General features: G+C 47.1%; 1 protein-coding gene across 3 annotated transcripts in view; it reads left to right on the top strand.

Annotated features, from left to right (window-relative positions):
- Positions 1 to 18,185, top strand: part of LOC140428652 (14-3-3 protein beta/alpha-1-like) — a 65,996-nt gene that overhangs the window by 23,530 nt on the left and 24,281 nt on the right. Inside the window, exon 1 of one of the 3 annotated variants that reach the window (XM_072515335.1) lies at positions 15,479 to 15,499. The exons of the other annotated variants lie outside the window; for them this stretch is intronic. The gene's annotated coding sequence lies outside the window, so the exon portion shown is untranslated. Of the gene's footprint in view, positions 1 to 15,478; positions 15,500 to 18,185 lie in introns of those variants that run through there. 3 annotated transcript variants of the gene reach the window in all.

Genomic DNA, 18,185 nt, shown 5'->3' with positions numbered 1-18,185 from the left:
CAAACAATGCTAGGAATGCGAGCATTAGCAGGTGATTAAATCTTTACAGATCCAGAGATGGGGTAACCCCAGGTTAAAGAGGTGTGAATTGTCTCAAGCCAGGACAGTTGGTAGGATTTCGCAGGCCAGATGGTGGGGGATGAATGTAATGTGACATGAATCCCAGGTCCCGGTTGAGGCCGCACTCATGTGTGCGGAACTTGGCTATAAGTTTCTGCTCGGCGATTCTGCGTTGTCGCGGGTCCTGAAGGCCTCCTTGGAGAACGCTTACCCGGAGATCAGAGGCTGAATGCCCCGTCAAGCAGTCAAGGGCATTCAGCCTCTGATCTCCGGGTAAGCGTTCTCCAAGGCGGCCTTCAGGACCCGCGACAACGCAGAATCGCCGAGCAGAAACTTATAGCCAAGTTCCGCACACATGAGTGCGGCCTCAACCGGGACCTGGGATTCATGTCACATTACATTCATCCCCCACCATCTGGCCTGCGAAATCCTACCAACTGTCCTGGCTTGATGCAATTCACACCTCATTAACCTGGGGTTACCCCATCTCTGGATCTGTAAAGATTTAATCACCTGCTAATGCTCGCATTCCAAGCATTGTTTGGCATCTTTGAATTTGTCTATATATGTGTTTCTGGAACATACCTCTTCATTCACCTGAGGAAGGAGCCGCGCTCCGAAAGCTAGTGACATCGAAACAAACCTGTTGGACTTTAACCTGGTGTTGTAAGACTTCGTACTGTTCTCTTTGGTGAATGCTGATGCAAAGTATTCATTTAGTACCTCGCCCATTTCCTCTGGCTCCACACATATATTCCCTTGCCTATCCTTCAGTGGGCCAACCCTTTCCCTGGCTACCCTCTTGCTTTTTGTGTACGTGTAAAAAGCCTTGGGATTTTCCTTAACCCTATTTGCCAATGACTTTTCGTGACTCCTTCTAGCCCTCCTGAGTCCTTGCTTAAGTTCCTTCCTACTTTCCTTATATTCCACACAGGCTTCGTCTGTTCCCAGCCTTTTAGCCCTGACAAATGCCTCCTTTTTCTTTTTGACGAGGCCTACAATATCTCTCGTTATCCAAGGTTCCCGAAAATTGCCGTATTTATCTTTCTTCCTCACAGGAACATGCCGGTCCTGAATTCCTTTCAACTGACACTTGAAAGCCTCCCACATGTCAGCTGTTGATTTGCCCTCAAACATCCGCCCCCAATCTATGTTCTTCAGTTCCCGCCTAATATTGTTATAATTAGCCTTCCCCCAATTTAGCACATTCATCCTAGGACCACTCTTATCCTTGTCCACCAGCACTTTAAAACTGACTGAATTGTGGTCACTGTTCCTGAAATGCTCCCCTACTGAAACGTCTACCACCTGGCCGGGCTCATTCCCCAATACCAGGTCCAGTACCGCCCCTTCCCTAGTTGGACTGTCTACATATTGTTTTAAGAAGCCCTCCTGGATGCTCCTTACAAACTCCGCCCCGTCTAAGCCCCTGGCACTATGTGAATCCCAGTCAATATTGGGGAAGTTGAAGTCTGCCATCACCACAACCCTGTTGTTTTTACTCTTTTCCAAAATCTGTCTACCTATCTGCTCCTCTATCTCCTGCTGGCTGTTGGGAGGCCTGTAGTAAACCCCCAACATTGTGACTGCACCCTTCTTATTCCTGATCTCTACCCATATAGCCTCACTGCCCTTTGAGGTGTCCTCCCGTAGTACAGCTGTGATATTCTCCAAAACCAGTAGCGCAACTCCGCCACCCCTTTTACATCCCCCTCTATCCCGCCTGAAACATCTAAATCCTGGAACATTTAGCTGCCAATCCTGCCCTTCCCTCAACCAGGTCTCTGTAATGGCAACAACTTCATAGTTCCAAGTACTAATCCAAGCTCTACGTTCATCTGCCTTACCTGTAATACTTCTTGCATTAAAACATATGCACTTCAGGCCACCAGACCCGCTGTGTTCAGCAACTTCTCCCTGTCTGCTCTGCCTCAGAGCCCCACTGTCCCTATTCCCTACTTCTCCCTCAATGCTCTCACCTTCTGACCTATTGTTCCCGTGCCTACCCCCCTGCCATACTAGTTTAAACCCTCCCGTGTGACACTAGCAAACTAGCCAGGATATTTATGCCTCTCCAGTTTAGATGCAACCCGTCCTTATATAGGTCACACCTGCCCCGGAAGAGCTCCCAGTGGTCCAAATAACGGAAACCCTCCCTCCTACACCAGCTGTTTAGCCACGTGTTTAGCTGCTCTATCTTCCTATTTCTAGCCTCACTGGCACGTGGCACAGGGAGTAATCCCGAGATTACTATTCAGCCCATATCATATCAGCCCGCCTTTGGCCTCCACTCCAAATTTTTTGTCGGGGTTTACTCCCTTTGCTCTCCCAAGGTCTCCACAAGGAAGTGGGGCTATTTGCCCACAGCTGGGAGTTTGCCTAATGAGTGCTGGGGATGTCCATATTCCGGTGGGCCTGCACATGGCATGCCTAGGGACAAAATCTCTCTAAGTTCCTCTGAAGTTTTTGCTGTAGCTCTCTGCCCTCCTTTTGTAAGACATGTACTAAACCCTGCTTCTATGACAAAGTGTTTTAGTTACCATATCCGTTCACTTCTGGTGACGCTGTCAGGGTGCTCGCCAGTGAAACAAGACCCCCCTCCTGCAATTTATTCAAGTTGCCAGGACAGTGGGTTAAGTGAACCCATCTCAAAAGAACATTCACCAGGAAGACTAACTTGCCTGTTGCAAGCCACCATTAAAATGTCATAAATTTGAAGGTGCATGTTTTTCATTTGCTGCTGACTTAATTGCAAAAGTACAATTTAATCTTGCGACAATGTCTTTTATTGAGTATACATGACATGCAAATTTATTAAAAATAGGTGTCTACCTCTTCCTGCAGCACGGTAGTCTTGTGGATAGCACAATTGCTTCACAGCTCCAGGGTCCCTGGTTCGATTCCGGCTTGGGGCACTCTGTGCGGAGTCTGCACATCCTCCCCGTGTGTGCGTGGGTTTCCTCCCACAGTCCAAAGATGTGCAGGTTAGGTGGATTGGCCATGATAAATTGCCCTGTGTCCAAAATTGCCCTTAGTGTTGGGTGGGGTTACTGGGTTATGGGGATAGGGTGGCGGTGTTGACCTTGGGTAGGGTGCTCTTTCCAAGAGCCGGTGCAGACTCGATGGGCCGAATGGCCTCCTCCTACACTGTAGATTCTATGATCAAGAACCACAATCTGTCTTTAATCTGCCACCAACTTTTACCCCATCATCAGGAATCTGACATTACAGGGTGGCGCAGTGGTTAGCGCTGCTGGCTCACAGCGCCAAGGACCCGGGTTCAATCCCGGCCCCGGATCACTATCCATGTGGAACTTCCACATTCCCCCCTTGTCTGCATGGGTCTCAACCCCACAACCCAAAGATGTGCAGGTTAGGTGGATTAGCCACGCTAAATTGCCCCTTAATTGGAAAAAAGGAATTGGGTTCCCTCAATTTATATTAAATAAAAGGGAAACTGACTTTTCACTTGCACTGCTAAGTACCCTACCTGCCTTGTTTCCTCATATCATTAGATTCTGCCCCAGGGCTACCAATAGGACTTTAAACTAAATAGACAGAATTCATACAAGGTGAAATTTCGAAGCTAAAGAGAAAGGGCAAAACAATAGCACGGGGCAGTAATATAGGTAATGATAACCCAGACTGTGATGGGAAGGGGCAGAGAATGCAATCATAAAAGTGCACAACCAAAGAGGATCAGGTGGGCGACACAGTAGCACAGTGGTTAGCATTGTTGCTTCACAGCTCCAGGGTCCCAGGTTCGATTCCCGGCTTGGGTCACTGTGCAGAGTCTGCACGTTCTCTCCGTGTCTGCGTAGGTTTCCCCCGGGTGCTCTGCTTTCCACCCACAGTCCAAAGATGTGCAGGTTAGGTGAACTGGCCAGGTTAAATTGCCCTTGGTGTCCAAAAAGGTTAAGTGGGGTTACTGGGTTATGGGGATAGGTTGGAGATGTGGACTTGAGTAGGGTGCTCGTTCCAAGAGCCAGCGCAGACTCAATGGGCCGAATGGCCTCCTTCTGCACTAAATTCTATGATCCTATGAAAGGAATACTGGGAAAAAGTCACCCCGAATTTTTAACCAGATAGAGGAATTGATAACACAAAGGAAATAATTGCTCAGTTAATAAAAGAATGAGATCAGTAGTAGTGAGAGTGATCTTCGCTCAGAAAGCCAAGATGCAGAATCAGTTTGGTTGTGATAAGTAGCAAAGGAACTTCCACATAACAATTGACTGGGAGTAGTTTTGTAGGACAGATTAATCATGAATTTTGGGGACTTGTAAGAACGGTGCCACAATAATCATGGCCGACTTTAGGTTGGACAAATCAAACTGCGACAAGTTCATAGTGTATTTGAGACAGTTTCTTAGAAGAATATGCTGTGGAACCAACCAGGGAACAGGCTATTTTAAATCTTATGATATGTAATGAGAGCGGATTGATTAATGATCTCGTAATAAAGGTTCCCCCGAGGAAGAGTGACCATAACATGATAGAATTTCACATTCAGTTCAAGAGTGAGAACTTTGGGTCTGAAACCAGTGTCTTAAACTTAAGTAAAGGCAATTACAAAAGTATGAAGGCAGGGTTAGCTAAAGTGAACTGGCAAGACAGATTGAAAGGTAAGGCACTAGATAAACGGTGACAGGCATTTAAGGAGATATTTTATCATTTTCATATATGAATATAAAGTTATATTCCATCAAGAACAAAGGACAATACAAAAAAATGTACCATCTGTGCCTAAACAAGGAAGTTATAGATGGTATCAAATTGTAAGAAAATTATATCAAATAATGTTGCAAAGTACAGCGGTAGGCCAGAAGATTGGGTTAAAAAATTGGAAACTAGTAAAGGATGTTAAAAACATAATGAGGGAGAAAATAGTTTGACAGTAAACTAACAAAATGCAAGAACCGGCAATAAGAGCTACAAGTATGTGCTATCCACAATGCTTATGTGAGTGTTGGCCCCTTAGAACAAAGAACAAAGAAATGTACAGCACAGGAACAGGCCCTTCGGCCCTCCAAGCCCGTGCCGACCATGCTGCCCGACTAAACTACAATCTTCTACACTTCCTGGGTCCGTATCCTTCTATTCCCATCCTATTCATATATTTGTCAAGATGCCCCTTAAATGTCCCTATCGTTCCTGCTTCCACTACCTCCTCCGGTAGCGAGTTCCAGGCACCCACTACCCTCTGCGTAAAAAAACTTGCCTCGTACATCTACTCTAAACCTTGCCCCTCTCACCTTAAACCTATGCCCCCTAGTAATTGACCCCTCTACCCTGGGGAAAAGCCTCTGACTATCCACTCTGTCTATGCCCCTCATAATTTTGTATACCTCTATCAGGTCGCCCCTCAACCTCCTTCGTTCCAGTGAGAACAAACCGAGTTTATTCAATCGCTCCTCATAGCTAATGCCCTCCATACCAGGCAACATTCTGGTAAATCTCTTCTGCACCCTCTCTAAAGCTTCCACATCCTTCTGGTAGTGTGGCGACCAGAATTGAACACTATACTCCAAGTGTGGCCTAACTAAGGTTCTATACAGCTGCAACATGACTTGCCAATTCTTATACTCAATGCCCCGGCCAATGAAGGCAAGCATGCCGTATGCCTTCTTGACTACCTTCTCCACCTGTGTTGCCCCTTTCAATGACCTGTGGACCTGTACTCCTAGATCTCTTTGACTTTCAATACTCTTGAGGGTTCTACCATTCACTGTATATTCCCTACCTGCATTAGACCTTCCAAAATGCATTACCTCACATTTGTCCGGATTAAACTCCATCTGCCATCTCTCCGCCCAAGTCTCCAGACAATCTAAATCCTGCTGTATCCTCAGACAGTCCTCATCGCTATCTGCAATTCCCTAGTCTTATCCTTGGAGGATAAGACTAGGGAATTAATAATGGGAAGTAAGGAAATGGAAGAGACTTTGGACAAATATTTTGCATCTGTTTTCATGGGAAAAGACAGTAAAAGCATCCCAATAATAATGGAAAAGCAGGGAACAAAAGGAAGGGAGGAACTTAATTTTAATTAGCAAAGTTAGTACGAGACAAATTTATTGGACTGAAGGCTGACAAGACTCCTGGACCATGCAACCTGTATCTGAGGGCCTTCAAACATGTGTTGTTTCTAACTAGCAAGAAAGGCGGGCGAGAGAAATCAGGAAACTATAGCACGGTTTCTATATGTCCAGTATCTGTCACTGAGATAATGCTGGAAACCATTATTAAAGAAATAATAGCAGGACATTTAAGCATAATACAATCAGACAGAGTCAGCATGGTTTGAAGAAAAGGAACTCGTGTCTGACAAATTTAGAGTTCTTTCAGGGTGTAACAGGTGGGTGGGGGGGGGGGGTGGAATTTAAAACCTATACATGTACGAACGAAGATCAGAAATTGGAGCAGTAAACCGTATGGCCCATTTAGCCTGCTCCACCTTTCCATACTATCATGACTTCTTTAGCTTAGTTCCACTTTCTCATCCGCTCCCTGTATCCCTCATTTCCCCTGGGGAATGTAGTGTATTTGATCAGGTGCCACGCATAAGGTTACTGCACAACATCAGAGCTCATGGTGCTGGGGCTGATATATCGGCATGGATAGAGGATTGGCTAACTAGCCCAAAACAGAATAGGGATAAACAGGCCATTTTGAGGTTGGAGATTAACTAGTGGAGTGCCGCAGGGAGCAGTGCTGGGGAAAATATTGGCAGATGGAGTACAATGTGGGGAATGTGAGGCAGAATAGCAAAACAATGATTTAAATGGTGAGAGACTATGGAATGCTGCAGCACAGAGAGATGTACAGGGTGTTCTTGTGTGTGAAACATGAGTTTGCATGCGGTACAGCAAGTGATTAGGAAGGCAAATGGGAAGTTGGCCTTGGGTGGAGTATAAAAGGAAGCCTTGCTGCATCTGTACAGGGCATTCATACACCCAAACATTTTTGTATACATCTTATTTAAGGAGGGATATACTTGCATTGGAGTGAGTTCAGAGAAGGTTCACAGGGTTGATTCCTGGGGTGAACGGGTTGGCTTATGAGGAAAGCTTGAGCAGGTTGGGCCTGTAAGTCCCGAAAGACGTGCTTTTTGGGCGAATTGGACATTCTGAATTCTCCCTGTGTACCCGAACAGGCGCCCGAGTGTAGCGACTAGAGGATTCTCACAGTAACTTCAATGCAGTGTTAATGTAAGCCTACTTGTGTCACTAATAAAGATTATTATAGTCATTTGAGTGGGAAATAACCTCACTCTGAGAGGGCTTGACAGGGTCTTTCTCTCTTGAGGAATTGAACTGTTTCAGAACATGGGCTCACCCATTTAAGAGGCGAGGAGGGATTTCCTCTACCAGAGGGTCAGTAATCTTCGGAATTCTTTACCACAGAGCTGTGGAGTTGTGTTATTGAATAGATTCAAGGCTGAGGTATAGATTTTTGAACAATTGGGGTGGGGCGGGGGTAGGGGCAGACGAAGAAGTGGATTTGAGGCCAAGATCAGATCAGCCATGATCTTATTGAATGACGGAGTGGACACAAAGGGCCTACTCTTGCTCCTAAGTCTTCCAATCTTATGAGCTCGGCTGAGCACCTGCCAAACCAGTCAAAATACTCTCTGCAGCTGTGAGACTCCATTGGGAATGTACAGTGTTATTGCACTGCCTTCTAGTCTAGGGGGTGGTGTCTGGACACTACAGGGTGACTCCTGGTTTTGTTTACTTTTACAAACTTTGTTTTTGTGACTTTGTGCTCGACAGAGGGGAATTGGATCAATCTTTGAAATGGGAAAAAAATGGGGATTAAATAGCTCTTTCAAAGGGCTGACACAAGCACGATGGGCTGAATGGCCTTTTTATGATTCTACGAAGAGGGACTTGTGCCGGCGATTTGGATGAAGGGATCAAAAGTATATTTCCATGTTTGCTGGTGACACCAAACCTGGTGAGAATATTAGTGGTGAGGAGGAAGCAAAGAGGCTCAAGGTGATGTAGACAGGTTGAGTGAGTGGGCAAGTGCATGGCAGGTGCAGTATGATGTGGGTAAATGTGAAGTTGTCCAGGGAACAGAATGGCAGAGTAGCATCTAAATGGTGATAGATGGGGAAATGTTGAGGTAGAAAGTAACCTGGGACCTTACATTAACAGTTAGGTATGTAAATGGAGCGGGCAACACGGTGGCGCAGTGGTTAGCACTGCTGCCTCACAGCGCCGAGGTCCCAGGTTCGACTCCCGGCTCTGGGTCACTGTCCGTGTGGAGTTTGCACATTCTCCCCGTGTTTGCGGAGTTTCACCCCCACAACCCAAAGATGTGCAGGTTAGGTGGATTGGCCACGCTAAAATCCCCCTTAATTGGAAAAAGTTAATTGGGTACTTTTTTAAAAAAGGAATGTAAATGGCGTGTTAGCCTACATTGCAAGAGGATCTGAGTACCGGAACAAAGATGTCTTGCAGCTTGGTGCGACCACACCTCGAGTGTTGTGTGCAGTTTTGGTCTCCTTACCTAAGAAAAGATGTACTTGCCATAAAGGGAGTGCAACAAAGGGTAACCAGACTGATTCCTGGGGTGGCAACATTGCTGTACGAGGAGAGATTGGGTTGACTTGGCCTGTATTCATCGGAGAGTTTAGAAGAATGAGAGGGAATCTCAATTGACACGTATAAAATTCTGACAGGGCCGGACAGACTGGATGCAGGTAGAATGTTTCCTCTGGCAGGGACTCCTGGGGATACGGGGTAGGCCATTGGGACTGAGACGAGGAGAAACCTTGTCACTCAGGGTGGTGAAGCTGTGGAATTCTCTACCACAGAAGGCTGTGGAGGCCAAGTCACTGAATATACTTAAGAAGGAAACAATACTAGACTATAAAGGCGTCAAGGGGTATAGGAGAATGTGGCAGTATGGTGTTGAAATAGAGGATTAGCCATGATCATATTGAATAGCGGAGCACTGAAGGGCCTCCTTTCTACCGTCCAACCTGGATTCAACCCAGAGTTCTAGAGATGAAGGCAATCTCCTAACTGCACAATCTTGTGGCTTCCTCACCACTTCTCCACCTTGATCTCTGCTGCATATTCCACTTTCATTCAGCACCCTCCTAAAAAGCTGCCACTTTTCAGGTGGTGAATCATGGCTATGAGTCTCTCTCGGTGGAACAGTGCCTTCAGAATAAAGATGCCCCACCCAAACACAAATGGCCTGCTAATGACTCGGGCGATCAGTCAACCCAGCCATTAAATTATAAAAGAATATAATTTAAAAACTATACAGCTGAGTCAGAACAAAATAACAAATTTGCAAATCAACGGGAAATGAGGACTGGGCAAAGAAAGGGTTGTATTTTGTGTGTTAAATTGTGCACTGCGCATGCTTCGTTGTAGCACATGGCTGTTCTTTGTTGCTGTGGTTTAATTCCTGACCACAGTCCACCTCCAGTCTCAAATAAGTGCAACAGATTTTGCATTGTTCTCGTTTTCTTGTTTCATGAAACAATTTCCCCAGTAAATTTCGCTTTTTAAATTTATTAAAAATATAGTTTCTGTTGCCTTTGATTGTTTATACATGTAACGTTTTAGGATGGCTGGAACCTATCGAATTGACTCCTATTGTAAAGTATGTCACAATTTGGCTATTTGTGAGGTTTCTCTGTAATATCACTCCGCCATCGGTGGGACTTTATTGTAATTGCTTGGCTGCTTATTCAGATATGACCTGTCCCTGGGAATCTATTGGCTTGGGTGTCTGCATAGCTGATTCAAAATCATTGCAGCCAGAATTTTCCGGGGCTTGAGTGGGAATGTGCCCAACCCGAACTCACGTAAAAACGCACCTTCAGGAGATATTTTTTAAAAAATTTAAATTGAGAGTACCCAATTCATTTTTTCCAATTAAGGGGCAGTTTAGCGTGGCCAATCCACCTAGCCTGCACATCGTTTTGGGTTGTGGGGGCAAAACCCACGCAGACGCGGGGAGAATGTGCAAACTCCACACGGATAGTGACCCGGAGCCGTGATTGAACCTGGGACCTCGGCGCCGTGAGGCATCAGGACTAACCCACTGCGCCACCGTGCTGCCCCCTTCAGACGATATTTTGGTCAGTGCGCGAAAGTTGGATACGGGCCTGCTGACAATTAAAAGGACCGTTGAGCCCATTAAACATACAATTGGCCTGAATTTTACATGGTCAGTGCACTTTTACGCTTGCTGCAAGGGTCATTGGGCCAGGTGGCGTACACGTTTTTTTTTTTTTTTTTTTTTTTTACACCATTCCCGATCCAGGGCAGGCGAAAGAGTCCAGGATGAAATAAAATGTGATGCCCGAGTGTTGCAGTGTTGGGTGTTTCACAGCATGTTAGTTGACTCTGCATGATGGAGAGTATTTGCAAATGTCATTGGCTCAAAAGTGCAGTTCGCTGAGGCAGCTGTCAGCCTTCCAAGAGCTGGTTGGAAATGCCCACCTGCACTGTCACTTCTCTTGGCACCCACCTTCCTCCGCAGCACTCAGCCTTTCATAGCATGCATTTCATGCTCGTGGGCTGTTAATTGGGGCTGATCATGGCCTGTGTGTATTGAACCTGCTTCCACCAGGTTCGTGTGACTGACGGGTGAAAAATTCAGGCCTGTGCTTAGTTACCAACCCTACAATAGATACCAGTGTCCGTCACTTCTGAATATTTGCAGAAAGTCTCATGGTGAATGTATTTATACGTGTCCATGTGGAAACGGGTATTGAGGAAAGAGCAATCTCCCAGCATCTTAGAAGCACACCCAGTGTTTGTAATAATTAGCATGCAGTGTGAACAGGCTGCTTTGACTTGGTACAGTGGTTAGCACTGCTTCCTCACAGTGCCAGGGACCCAGGTTAGCACTGCTGTCTCAGTGCCAGGGACCCAGGTTAGCACTGCTTCCTCACAGTGCCAGGGACCCGGGTTAACACTGCTGCTTCACAGTGCCGGGACCCGGATTAGCACTGCTGCCTCACAGCGCCAGGGACCCGGGTTTACACTGCTGCCTCAACAGCACCAGGGATCCGGGTTAGCACTGCTGCCTCAAAGCACCAGGGACCCTGGTTAACCACTGCTGCCTCACAGCACCAGGGACCCATGTTAGCTCTGCTGTCTCACAGCACTAGGGACCCGGCCTTGGGTGACTCTGTGTGGAATTAGCACATTCTCCCTGTGTCTTGTGGGCTTCCACCGTGTGCTCCGGTTTCCTCCCACAGTCTACATATGTGCAGCTTAGGTTGATTGGCCATGCTAAATTACCCCTTAGGATGAGGTTGCAGGAAGAGGGCAGAATATCTGGCCTAGGAAGGGTGGTCTTTCGAAGGGTCGGTACAGACTCGATGGGCAGAATGGCCTCTTCCTGCACTGTAGGGTTTCGATGACTCTTTGCCCCCTCTGTATTTTTACAAATACTCAGTAGAAGACTTCTTAAATCTTTGCAGCAGTCTCTTTACTTTTAATTCGTCAGGTGTTGCAGGATTTGGTTTCTGATTTTTTTTTTAATTGACTTATCCATCTAAGCTTGTTTCATTTTAACTGCACCTCCAAGTCCTTGCTGTGTTTGCACTTACCCTACAAGTGCTGCAACTATTGAGGTTTCATTGAGCACAAACCCCGCCCCAATCCATTTCCTCAAGCTCTTCCTGTGTAATGTTGAAGTTGGCCTATTTCAAAGTTGCATATCTGACTATTTTCTGCAGTGGTGGCACAGTGGTTAGCACTGCTGCTTCGCAGCGCCACAGACCAGGGTTTGACTCCGGCCTTGGTGACTGTGTGGAGTTTGCACGTTCTTCCCGTGTCTGCGTGGGTTTCCTCCAGGTGCTCCGGTTTCCTTTCACAGTCCAAATATGTGAAGGTTGGGTGAATTAGTCATTATCAATGTGCGAGGTTTCTGGAATAGGGCGGGGGACTGGGCCTAGGTAGTGTCGGCGGGTCGGCGCACATTCTGGCTGAATGACTTCCTTCTGCACTGTAGGATTCTATGGTTTGTGCTGAATTGTGTGGAATTTAACCCTATTCCATTCACTGTTGTCTTAAGGGTGCTATTACCTCTATTTCCAGTTAGCAATCTGGGTCTACCTTCCTTTATCGCCCACGACAAACTCAAATCAGAAAGCAACCCTGAACGACATCCACCAGCTCAGTTCTAGAATGCTGGAGCAGTCACAAGCCTGACCCATCCTTTACCTTAAAGGAAGAATGAAAGAGCTTGCATTTATAATCAACGTATCATCTTTGCCCCAAAGTAATTTACAACAGTTAAGGTACATTTGAGTTACGGTCTCTGCTTTCACAAATGGGATAGCCAACTCGTGAAAAGCAAGCTCTCGTGTAGAATTGAGAGGAATCACCAGTTTGACAAATTGAGCAAGTGGGCAAATGAATGGCAGATGCGGTATAATTTGGATAAATGTGAGGTTTCCCACTTTGGTAGCAAAAACGGGAAAGCAGACTATTGTCTGAATGGTCATACATTAGGAGAGGGGAATGTGCAATTAGACCTGGCTGTCCTTGTACACCAGTCACTGAAGGTAAACATGCAGGTGCAGCACGCAGTAGAGGCAAATGGTACGTTGGCCTTCTTTGCGAGAGGATTCGAGTACAGGAGCAGGAATGCCTTGCTGCAATTATACAGGGCCTTGGTGAGGCCCCACACCTGGAGTATTGTGTGCAGTTTTTTCTCCTTATCTGAGGAAGGATGTTCTTTCTTTAGAGGGAGTGCAGCAAAGATTTACCAGACTGATTCCTGGGATGGTAGGATGGACGTATGAGGAGAGATTGAATCGGTTAGGATTGTTCTCGCTGGAGTTCAAAAGAATGAGGGGGCAATCTTAGAAATCTATAAAATTCTAACAGGACTGGATAGAGTAGATGCAGAAAGGATGTTCCCAATGGCGGCAGTGTCCAGAACCAGTGGTCACAGTCTGAGGATACGGGGTAGATCATTTAGGACTGAGATGAGGAGAGATTTCTTCACTCAGAGTGGTGGGCCTGTGGGATTCGTTACCAGAGGAAGTAGTTGGGTTCAAAACATTGTATGTTTTCAAGAAGCAGTTAAATATAGCACTTAGGGCGAAGGCGATCATAGGATATTGGGGGGGGGGGGATTAGGCTATTGATTTGGATGATCAGCCATGATCATAATGAATGGTGGAGCAGGCTCGAAGGGCCGAATGGCCTCCTCCTATTTTCTATGTTTTCTGCTGGAGTTAAATCAGGGTGAAGAGTTGGCTGGTAGCCCAGGGGAATTCCTCTGCTCTTCAAGTTGTGTCATGGGATCTTCTGCAGTCACCGAAACTTCCGGCTTCACACTGTTCATAGAATGCAGCAGAAGGCAATTTGGCCCATTGAGCTTGCACTGACAATCTGAGAGAGAGCACCCTACCTAGGCCCAATCCCCCAGCCTATCCCTGTAACCCCACCTCGGGGCAATTTAGCATGGCCAATCCACCTAACCTGCACATTCTCTGGAATATTACGATACCCTGGGCTTGTGCATGGTCAATTCCAGCTCCACTTGAGCCGGAGCTACAACACAAGTGAATTAACCAACAATTCTTGGAGAAATACCCAAAGTCTTTGGCCCTTGGCTGCCCAATAGTTACAGTCACCAGGCTTGTAAATGTAAACACAATTACTGTATATTTATAACAAGAACTATAATGAAATATTCAGCAAATACAACTGGTGATCTATTATCTAATTCCGGTTAGCACTGCTACCTCACGGCGCCGAGGTGCCAGGTTCGATCCCGGCTCTGGGTCACTGTCCGTGTGGGGTTTTCATATTCTCCCCGTGTCTGCGTGGGTTTCAGCCTCGTAACCCAAAGATGTGCAGGGTAGGAGGATTGGCCACACTAAATTGTCCCTTAATTGTTATTTTAAAAAAACTTATATATAATTCTCCACTTTATAGTGTGCTGCCCCCTCGCCCTCTATATACACACACAAGGGATGGGGGGAAGTTGGGGGGAGGGGGGTAGGAAGGGGAAGGGGGGGAAGTGAGAGAGAGAGATTCTTCTAAAACACTCTTCCACACACCTGTGCACTGTCTTCTTCAACAGGTCCATGTTACGATTCATTCAGTGTACTGAGCCAGTATAAGCACACATGTGCTCTAAACTCCTAAAACAATGGGGCCTTTTATTTCAGATTGGCAGGTGGAATTATATGAGATAATGTTTCATGGAGGAGGGGGGGGGTCACCCCTGCTAGCCCCACCTTGGATCACAACTGCACCACTCTATCAATTCCACAGGAATTACAAACCTACTGACACCACTAACGCCATCGGGTATCACAGCCTCACTGATCCCATCAGGTATCACAGCCTCACTAATCCCATCAGGTATCACAGCCACACTAAATGTATCGGGTATCACAGCCACACTAAATGTATCGGGTATCACAGCCTCACTGATCCCATCAGGTATCACAGCCTCACTAATCCCATCAGGTATCACAGCCACACTAAATGTATCGGGTATCACAGCCTCACTAACCCCATCAGGTATCACAACCTCACTAATCCCATTAGGTATCACAGCCTCATTAATCTGATCGGGTAACACAGCCCTACTAATCCCATTGGGTAACACAGCCCCACTAATTCCATCAGGTATCACAGCCCTACTAATCCCATCAGGTATCATAGCCTCATTAATCTGATCGGGTATCACAGCCCCACTAAATGTATTGGGTATCACAGCCCCACTAAATGTATTGGGTATCACAGCCTCATTAATCCCATCAGGTATCACAGCCCCACTAATCCCATCAGGTACCACAGCCCCACTAATCCCATCAGGTATCACAGCCCCACTAATCCCATCAGGTCTCGCAGCCCCACTAACGCCATCGGGTATCACAGCCCCACTAATCCCATCGGGTATCACAGCCCCACTAATCCCATCAGGTATCACAGCCCCACTAATCCCATCGGGTATCACAGCCCCACTGATCCCATCAAGTATCACAGCCCCAGCTGTAGTGACATGTACGAACGACTGTTAGAGAGGGCCGACACCAAACTGGCCACGACAAGGAGGAAATGGGGGGAAGACTTGGGGTTTGAAATATGGTGGGGTCTGGAGTGAAGCACTGCACGGGGTCAACTCTACCTCCACATGCCATTTTGTGGGCAGCACGGGAGCACAAGTGGATAGCACTGGCTTCACAGCGCCAGGGTCCCAGGTTCGATTCCCCGCTGGGTCACTGTCTGTGCGGAGTCTGCACGTTCTTGCGTGTCTGCATGGGTTTCCTCTGTTGCTAAGTTTTGGTTGGCTCTTAAATGTTGCTCGTTGTGTCTTTACTTAATTTGCTCTGTTTCTATAACCTTTGCTCTAGAGTCGCCAGGTATCTTTATGATACCACCACGAGGTTCAAGTTCCAGTGCTGATCAATAACTCAATACACCAGTTAGTACGTTTCAAATCAAAACACATTTATTATACACAGTCAATCACTACTCATGCTTAAAACTCTACTTACTAGACTATCTCTAACACTAAAAGGCCTATACTTAGCTTTGGAACTGGCCCACCAGGTCTGGGGAACAAATGGCCTTTCGTTCGATTCTGAGTCTGCAGGCTTCAAAGCTGGTATAGACTGGTAGCTAGGAGCGCCTATCTCGTAGCGTGCGTTGACTGGAGACTTGGTTGGTGCAGCTACTAGGCAGGTCACGGTCGAGGGTTGTTTCGAGCTGCTGAGAGGCCCTGCCAAGAAGGACAAATTGAACTTGGGGACTCTATTTTATAGTCCCCGGGGGCTTCGCGCCATTCGGGGCGGACCCCGTACCTGGTTCCAAGTGATTGGACTAAGTTCTGATCACTTGGATCGATTTCTCCAATACTGGAGCTGTTCCCTGATCGTTGGGCGGTTCCTAAGTGTCCGTTGGCCTTCCTTTGTCTTGGCTCCTACTGGCGCTGAGGAGTCTGGTTTGGCCTTGTTTACCTTCACTGTTTCCAATTGTTTCTGGGGATCGCTCATTAGTATGTAGATGGTTGTTAGTTTCAGTGCTGTCTGGGTTCCTGCAAGTTCTGATATACAGGAAACTTTGCACCTGCTTGTTTTTCCTGCGTTTGACTGAATTTCCCTGCATTCTTAGCGGATCTCCATTTTAAAGTCGGGAAGTGGCCACACCTCCCACAGTCCAAAGACATGCAGGTTAGGTGGATTGGCCATGCTAAATTGCCCTTGGTGTCCTAAAAGGTTAGATGGGGTTATTGTGTTACGGGGATAGGGTGGAAATGAGGGTTTGTGAGGTCGGTGCAGACTCGATGGGCCGAATGACCGCCTCCGCACTGTATGTTCTATCTGATCTATGCGCGAGGCTCAACCAAACGCAGCTAAAAGTGGTACATAGAGCCCACTTGACCAGAACCCGAATGAGCAGGTTGTTCCCGGAGGTGGGTATAGATGTGAATGATGCCAAGGAGGCCTGGCCAACCATGCCCACATGTTGTAGTCTTGCCCCAGACTACTTCGAGGCAATGTCCAAGGTGGTGGGGATGAGGGTGGAGCCATGCCCGAACATGGCGGTTTTCGGGGTGTCAGTCCAGCCAGATCTATTCTTGGGGAGGAGGGCGGCGCCCTAGCCTTTGCCTCCCTGATCGCACGCCGCAGAATCCTGCTCGGTTGGCGATCAACAGCACCACCTAAAGCTGCAGACTGGCTGTCCAACCTATTGGAATTTCTCCAAATGGAGAAAATCATATTCGCCTTCTGTGGGTCAGAAGAGGGCTTCCACAAAACATGGGAGCCATTCACCTGACTGCTCCGGAACCTGTCTGTGGCCAACACATAAATAAATAAGTAGTCAGGATCCAGGGAGAAATAGCCAGGACAAGACAGAAAGAGAAAGCGAGCAAGGTGAGGCAGCAAAACCCAGCGAAAACGAATGGGAGGCAGCAGAGGGGGAACAGATAAGAGAACAAAAATGGGATGACAGCACAGGGGAAGACAACAGTGGCAGCAACCACAGCACGGCGAGAGAACGCAAAGAAAAACGGGAAGGGGAAACGAGCAATGGCTGATGCTGAGGCAACTGCACAAAAGAATGTAAAAAGCATTACCTCCATCCTAGTTAGATGATCTGTAAAAAAGAAAGAATAGAAGAGGGGGAGGAAAGACCCCTTCCGTCAGGCTCTAGGAAATAAAACCAATGTGTTTTGCTTCACAATTATATACCTGTATCTATTGTACAAAACCCAATAAAAAACATTTGTAAAAATAAACGTATCACAGCCTCACTAATCCCATCAGGTATCACAGCCCCACTAATCCCATCAGGTATCACCGCCCCACTAATCCCATCAGGTATCACAGCCCCACTAATCCCATCAGGTATCACAGCCCCACTAATCCCATCAGGTATCACAGCCCCACTAATCCCATCAAGTATCACAGCCCCACTAATCCCATCAGGTATCACTGCCCCACTAATCCCATCAGGTATCACAGCCCCACTAATCCCATCAGATATCACAGCCCCACTAATCCCATCAGGTATCACAGCCCCACTAATCCCATCAGGTATCACAGCCCCACTAATCCCATCAGGTATCACAGCCCCACTAATCCCATCAAGTATCACAGCCCCACTAATCCCATCAGGTATCACAGCCCCACTAATCCCATCAGGTATCACAGCCCCACTAATCCCATCAGGTATCACAGCCCCACTAATCCCATCAGATATCACAGCCCCACTAATCCCATCAGGTATCACAGCCCCACTAATCCCATCAGGTATCACAGCCCCACTAATCCCATCAAGTATCACAGCCCCACTAATCCCATCAGATATCACAGCCCCACTAATCCCATCAGATATCACAGCCCCACTAATCCCATCAAGTATCACAGCCCCACTAATCCCATCAAGTATCACAGCCCCACTAATCCCATCAGGTATCACAGCCCCACTAATCCCATCAGGTATCACAGCCCCACTAATCCCACCAGGAATCGCAGCCCCTCTATCCCATCGGGAATCGCTGCCCCACTACTCCTATCGGGAATCACAGCCTCACTAGCCTCATCTAGAATTGCAACCCTGCTAATCCCAGTCGGAATCACAGATTTGTCATTCCTGCTAACCTCACTG

This window comes from Scyliorhinus torazame, chromosome 8 (assembly GCF_047496885.1).
Source record: "Scyliorhinus torazame isolate Kashiwa2021f chromosome 8, sScyTor2.1, whole genome shotgun sequence".
Lineage (NCBI taxonomy): Eukaryota > Metazoa > Chordata > Chondrichthyes > Carcharhiniformes > Scyliorhinidae > Scyliorhinus > Scyliorhinus torazame.
This window is presented reverse-complemented; position numbering and strand designations above follow the sequence as displayed.